The following is a 7,711-nucleotide window of genomic DNA, read 5'->3' as shown; positions in this document are numbered from 1 at the left end:
TAGATTTTAATTTTCTAATATATATTGTATATATATATTCATGGTGATCTTTATTTTGGAGTATTTACATTGTGTTTAATTTCAAGAAATACTACAGTATTTATAGTTTTTTTTATATAGTCAAATACTTTACTTAATGTGTGTTAATGTTTAGTTTTTCATTTGAAGTTTGTTTTATTCTTATTTATTATTTGTGGAGGTTTTTGCCCAGTTACGTATGGAAACAAATTGCCATAATTTAATATTATTTTGTAACGCCAAATAAAAACCTTTGAATAAAAACTAGCAGGTGACTTTTTGTTTTTTGGGGAGGTGGGGGAAATTGTTAGAATATGGCTTAACACAAGCATACGTAGTGTATAAACTAAATTGCAGCTGCAAATCTCACTAGACTCCACAGACAGACAGCAAAATATTCACATTTTAAATTATTCACAAACTCTTTGAATCTACTGTCTGGTACATGAAAGAATCTGGTGAGTCCCAAAGTTGCCAAGCAGTTTCTCGACTGTGAGGCCTGCAGCCGAGATGTATGGGATGTGCCAAGGGCAGTGAGTCTGCCTGTTGCCTGTTGGGACTCATGCAATATGTATTTTAAGGCATTTCCATTTGGGGACAGAAAAAAAAATCGGGGAGGACAGAATGGAAATTTATACAAATAACCTCAGCACCTGATTTACCACCGCTGCAACAGACGGAGCTTTAATGCTAGAAGAAAGCAGGTGTAAAATTTGCAGTCCTGCTGTCAGCATGACAGCTGTTAGTCATCTGAGATTTTGTTGGAGTTAACATGTTGGAAGGGGGAGGGGGTGTTTGTAAAGTGCAGGAATAAGAGGAACTTTTACAAGCTTTCAGGTCAAACTATGCTTCAATTACTGAACAGATTAAAAGATTATTTCACTGGCAGGAGGCTGCAGCTCTGAAATGTGTTTATTGATTTCTTCAACCATATTAAAGTTCAGTTGCTGTAAACTTAGACATTCTTCTCCACTTCCTCTCATCCACAGACAACAGCCTTCACACAGCAAAGGTGAATTCAAATTACGTAAGAGCTGCGACTCTGCTCATTCCTATCAGTGTTGGTAAATACACCGCTAAATAAAAAAAAAAAAAGCAGTGCCACAATATTTTCTACATCTGACAGCAATATGCAACAGGTTTACCAAATATCCCCCTTAATATGAGATGAAAGTGTTGAATTCTATATGTGTCATTTCACTTTATCCCTGACCTGCTGAAGCAGGATCTTCAAATTTGATCTTTTTAAGCCCAGGACCACAGAAGTCCAAATGTTTTATACCCCTTAATAATTTTCTTCCCATTCCTTTTGACAGCCACCAAAGAACACCTGTCACAAGAAGACATTAAACAGTGGCAGGCAGCAAAGGGGCAGTTTTTTTTTTCCTGAACACAATGTCATATTCTGTCAGGGAGGGATATGTTCACATAGACTGTTTAACATCTTGCCACCTATATTACATAAAATAATATTAGGAGTTGTTGATTTGGTATAAATCACACCACCAGTGCGTAACACATATGGTTGATTAAGCTACTCAGCAATCAGATGCCATTTAGTGACATACAGTAAGGGACGGAGTTGCCATCAATATGTTTTTTTCCAACACATTTTCCTGGTATTTATTAACGTTTGGGCATCCTCCTCTTTAAAGCTGCAGCAATTATTCAATCAAATTTCATAACAGATGAATCTTGTGAGCCATTTTTTGAGCAATAATGTTAAACATTTTCTGGTTTTTGTTGCTCAAATATGAGAATTTGCTGCTTTTCTGTCACAAGCACTGTACTGAGCAGGACTCAGAGCCGGCACTTTGAAACAAGAAGCACAAGGGAATAAGGTGAGAGATATGGGAAGAGGAGAATGCGTCTCCAGGTGTCCTGATGCCTGGGATGACAGAGTCAGGAACAGAGGTTTGACTGGACAGACCCATGCGTGGTGTAGTTCAGGTGGATCTGGAGGGAGGTAGGGAAGCCGGTTTTCTGTTGAGTGGTGAAAAGTCGAGCCCACTGGACTGGCAGACTGGGAGTTGGGTAGAAACCGATGTAGGCAGACTGATCAGGAGAAGAGGCATGAGGACACAGGCACTAGCCTGACAGGAGGGTCCAGGCTCAGGCTGGACCAAGGTCAGTTGAGCAGGACAGACCAAGTAGAGCTCAGAGGTCGGGGTAGGATAGCTGAGTAGAACGGAGTCAGGCAGGAGCACCTGGGTCGAGTGGAGTGAAGCAGGTAGAGAGCAGCACTCGTTGGAGGTGAGGTGTCCCGTCTGCATAGAGGAGGGCAGGTGGTGTCAGGGTAGAGCCGGTGGAGAGAAGCAAGTCAGACTGGCAGCAGTGAGGAGCACCAGGAGGCTGGGCTGTGCTGTGTCGAGCAGGTTGAGTGAAGCACTGGGCAGCAGGGAGATTCTCAGCCAGGCTGGCAGTAGAGAATCAGGCAGGAAGCATTGAGGAGTGTCGGGAGGCATGGCTAAGTTGATCGAGCAGGTAGGATGAAGCTTGGGGAGCAGGAAGCTCACAGTTAGGAGCACTGGGAGGCAAGGCAGACTTATCTTGAACAGGTCGAGTGAAGTGCTGGGTCATACAGAGGCGTGCAGTCAGGCAGGCAGCACGGCAGCATTATTCTGCATTTCACAATAGTACCTAATCTGAAGCCCCAGTTTGATTTGTCACATTTAAACTTTCACAACAAGTTAATCTGTTAACACATCCTTAAAAAAACAGTCTAATCATTTTTTGTAACTCATAAGCCCACACAACACATGGATGCTCCAATTACTACAAAATTGTGTTGTGCAATAGATGGCTTGTGGTCACACATCTGTCTCCATAGACAAAGACAGCTTCCTCCACAATTTACCTTCCTGCCTCAGAGCTGTAGTTTACTTCACAGTCAACATCCGCACCTAGTTGCCTACCAGCTAACTAAACTAGCTTGTTTGCCAAATACAGCCAAGTCTTAGACCTATATCTTTCAACCTCATCTCTCAGAACCTCTTCCCTGTCTTGGTCTCAAGAATTCTCTCATGTCCATCAGTAGTCAGTAATGTTCGAGTCAAAATAAGATTATTGGTATTAGTCATAAACTTCATTTAGTTCCTGTCACATACCTCAGCCCATTCCTTTCTTTCCATAGACAAAGACAGCTTCCTCCACAATTTACCTTCCTGCCTCAGAGCTGTAGTTTACTTCATATTCAACAGCCGCACCTGGTTGCCTACCAGCTAACTAAACTAGCTTGTTTGCCAAATACAGCCAAGTCTTAGACCTATATCTTTCAACCTCATCTCTCAGAACCTCTTCCCTGTCTTGGTCTTGTTTCAAAAGTCAATGCATGGATTGCTGCAGTGCACCAGCTACAACATGCATGACATGCATACATGCACACTGTGCTGTATGAACCCTGACCATTGCACCTCAGCTTGTATATTGCTTGGACATTCAGCATTAGAACAAATCAGTTCCAAATCAGTTTCCATTATCATCAATGGAAATGACTCCACTGACAAACATAGGAGCTTGTTAAAATGTGATTTATTGGGTCATGTGCCCCGTTAAAAGGGGTCTAACAACACCTGTGTAGCAGATCCTGCTGTCTTCTTCTTTGTTTTTATATATTCAATCTTTCATGCCAGTACTGACTCACCTTTTCATTCTTCATACTTTGCTTCACTGTCTTTCTCTCCCTTGCTCAGCAGTTCCAGGTTTAATTTCCCTCTGGCACACCTTCCTGTATTACCTTTTCATCCTGTCATCCTCTCATTTCCTTTTGTGCTCTCAGACTGTTTATTAGTGGTCCCATGCTATTCATTCGTTCATCCATTCACTCTTTTTTTCTCTTGATATTTCCTTCTTTGTCTTCGTTACATATATTTCTCTTTTGATTCATTCAAATCAATCCTTTCCATTGATAATAAAGAGGAAAAGAAAAATAGTGTCTTAAAGCTTACCCAAGGACACACAACCTTCAAGTTTTGTTGTTCATTGTGTCAAAAAAACCTTGCCAAGCTTTGAAAAGCATTTTCTTCAGACTTTGTCTCACACCCTTGACAACATTCACCCAACTACCCCCTGCTTTTATTCTTTGGTTTAAAAGAAACATAATCTGAGTCACTCTGTATGTCTGATCTGGCTTTGACACAAGTCTTTGACTTCCAGAATTAGCAGGTGAAATGTAATGTTAGATAAATCCTCTCACTCAGATGTTAAATATTTATTTATTTACTTACTTATTTATTTTTAAAAGTGCATTTGATTCATGGATTTGAACTCAACGTGACTGACACTGATCTGATCCAATGTTTGTAATAGTGCTACATGTAAGTTGACATAATTGACTGGTTTAAAAAGTTGTAAAAATAATGACTATTATTAGATTTGTATGTAACTAGGAGTGGTTCAATTTAAAAAAAATCCAGCCCATTGCATTCGCTAGTCATTATTCAGGGCATTTATGTACTGTTTAGATCTTAGAAATAGGTTGTGAACATTTCCAGAAAAAATATATAGTTAGTGAGGGAAAAAAAAAACTTGTGAAACATATTTGGCACGGATGAAGTGTCAAGCTCAGCTTTCACTCAGTTTTGAAAATCGCAAGTGGATAAGACAGAGGATCCGCCAGCGTAATTTTGGTCTGCTACGAGTTTAGTGAGAATTCACACTGAACGCGTGATGTGAGCAGCTTTTTTTTTTTTTATATATATATAGTAATACTATAGCAGGCTGCCTCTGTGCTGTTCATATTACCTGTCCCTCCTGCCCTCCTGCACTAGCTGGCTCTCCCACAGCATCATTTCATTGTTTTACCTCGTTACTAGCCCCGAAATGCAACCATCCCAACTTTTGTTGGAATATGTTGCAGGCATCAGAACTGAAGTGAGTGTTTATTTTGAACAAAGTATAAAATTGATGAGGTACCACTTCAAATAATGTGCTGCTGTATTGTTTTCAATGTACTACAGGACACAGATGATTTACAAATCACTATTTGTAATTTTGATTGTACATACTGTCCCAGCATTTCCTGATTTGGGGTTGTATATTTATGATTTATTTATGATTATTGACAAACTCATTATTTTTCTTTGTCTCACTTACAGTTCATCTGGTGTTTTAAGGAATGTACTGTATAATTCCATCATGAATTATTTAAATTGCGCTATGGGCTACAACTTGAGCCCCATTACTTTTAGCTTAAATATGCTGAGTTAGCCATTATCAGTTCCTGTTTGCAGTGTACCCATGGATGCGCAGACACCTACTGTATGGATCACTTTGACACTGAAGGAAACGTACAAGCGTGATGCTTCTCAGACAAGTTCTGTAGCTATACAGTGTCATTTTCTATGCTATTTAAGCAGATTTGTGGACATTTATTTGGAACGGGCATTCTCAGAGAGGCTCTATAAATCAGAAAATAGGCGTTTCATGTCTTTCATTTTGTGGTGTAAACCATGTCATTCTTTGGCAAGGAGTGTGTAGAGCTTTTCAAAATTAATGCTTCTTGTTAACACCAAGCAGTCTTTACCACATTAACTTTGATACAAACTGTAAGTAGCAGAACAGCGTCACTGAGGTGAGAAGTATACTGTTGCCCATCAACTTCCACTCTGTATTTTGGATTGTGCGAATCACTGGCATAATAGAAAAAAATAGAATTAAATTTGTTAGCATTTCAAGTAACAGCAGATTATCACAGGGTTAAGATTCACTTTCAGTGATCGCTGAATTAAAATGTCAGCACTCCCACACAAACACCCAATTCAGAAAGACACTGGTGAAAATCACATTAGTGATCTCTGACTGAGGCTGGATGTGGGTGAGACGCTGCCCAACTTCAGTGAAATGGAATTTCAGCCTGGGGTGGAAATGACACAGGCTCTGTAGGATTAAGGGAAACCCATAAAACATGTTAGCCATGATTTCTTTTTTTACTTTAATTATCCTTGGAAATCAAAACTTCCAACAGTGATTTATAGTTTATAATTGATACAAGTGGAAGCTTTACCTACAGGTACTAACAAATATTCTGAAATGGATGCAAACAGTAGCTTCCTGCTATATTACACTACTACGCATATCAAAATGTGCAGTATTTCACTACACCAACTGGATGTCCTGAATGTTTGCAAAGAATGTCTTCTTATACTGTAGACAGTCCCTCAACCTCTTTCCAACATGACTGTAGGACTGAAGAGCTATAGCTGAGCTTAAATGTCTTTCTACTTTCACAGTAGACATTGCCAGGAGTAACTAGCTCTTCAGGCAGGTCTGGCAATCTTCATTTAAAACTCAAACTACAGTTCAAATGAAGGGAAAAATTTGACATTTAGGCTGATACGATCCAAATTCACAATTTACAATGTATGAGTACAACAAGCAGGCTGGTAGTGCAGAATGCCCTGTTGCTCTATTAATATTGTTTACTTTGCCAACACCAAAGACAGAATAAGAAATTGTTTTTAAAAAAAGGGTAATGCTTTTTGCCAGGTGCCTCTCCCAGTTTTGGCTGGAAACATCCTGAACAGGTCACCAGTCTATTACAGTGACAGACTCCAGCAGGAAGAAAAAATATAAAGGGCACTTAATATATTTAAGGAGTCCTCATCAGTAGACAACAATAACACATGTTTGGTGAAAATTATCCAGTAACTGACTATTATCCATATCACCATGAATTATAGTGGAGTGGATCATATTATAGCCTAATGTTTGCATGGAACATATAACCTGGTTACTCATATGTGAGTCTTCCATAGCAGTGTGAGAAATGAACCACAGGTTCAGAAAAGCATTAAAGAGCAGGTTATGAGAATCAGCCCCCAGCTGTGTGCCCTTCCACAATCTGTCTGTAGTCTCCTTTCAAGGGTCTGCTGCCTTTTATGACTCCATGACAGTGATAGCCAGGGTCGGAGGCATTATGTTTTCGGGTTGTCTGCCCGTCCGGTCCATTCTGGTGCATGTGATATTTCATAAATGCCTGAAGGAAACTGGTTCAAATTTGGCACAAATGTCCACTTGGACTGAAGGATGAACTGATTCAGTTGTGGTAATCAAAGGTCTGTCCCATTCTTGTGAATGCAATATCTCTGGAAAGCCTTGAGAGAATTTTTGCATATTTGGCACAAATGTCCACTTGGAGTCAAGTATGAACTGATTAGATTTTGGTGGTCAAAGGTTGCCGTGACCTCATCAACATCCCGTTCTTGTGAACAGAGTATGCTTTGAGAGAATTTATTCAAATTTATACAAATCAGTATTGTACAGCAATTTTCTAAAGCCTGTTTCATCATCTGTCAAATGTTGTACTTTTATTCACTTGTTTGTGCATAATGCATCATGGACAGTTCCTGGGAAATTAGACCACTGAAAGCAGGGCTGGGTTGGTTTTATGTTTCCACAACTTGACGTTTCATCAACCATTTGTTATAACTGTCAGGCCTCCCTCACCTTTCCTACTGTCTCTTGCCCATTAACACTTATCACGTTCACCTGTTCCTCACTCCCTTATCACCAGCTGCACTTGATTAGGTTGCTCACTATATTACCCGGTTTCACTCCTCAGTCACTTGCCAGTTCTTTCTAGTCTCTAGGCCAACCTTACTCCATGCGTTGTCATTGTTTTTGTATGTATTTATCCCCTTGCCAGCTACTGTTTTGTGTTTCCCCGAAGGACTGTTCCTCCAGACCGTGGCTC

The sequence above is a fragment of the Monopterus albus genome, unplaced genomic scaffold, assembly GCF_001952655.1.
Source record: "Monopterus albus unplaced genomic scaffold, M_albus_1.0 scaffold270.1, whole genome shotgun sequence".
In the NCBI taxonomy this organism is placed as follows: domain Eukaryota; kingdom Metazoa; phylum Chordata; class Actinopteri; order Synbranchiformes; family Synbranchidae; genus Monopterus; species Monopterus albus.
Note: the sequence above shows the minus strand (reverse complement) of the source record.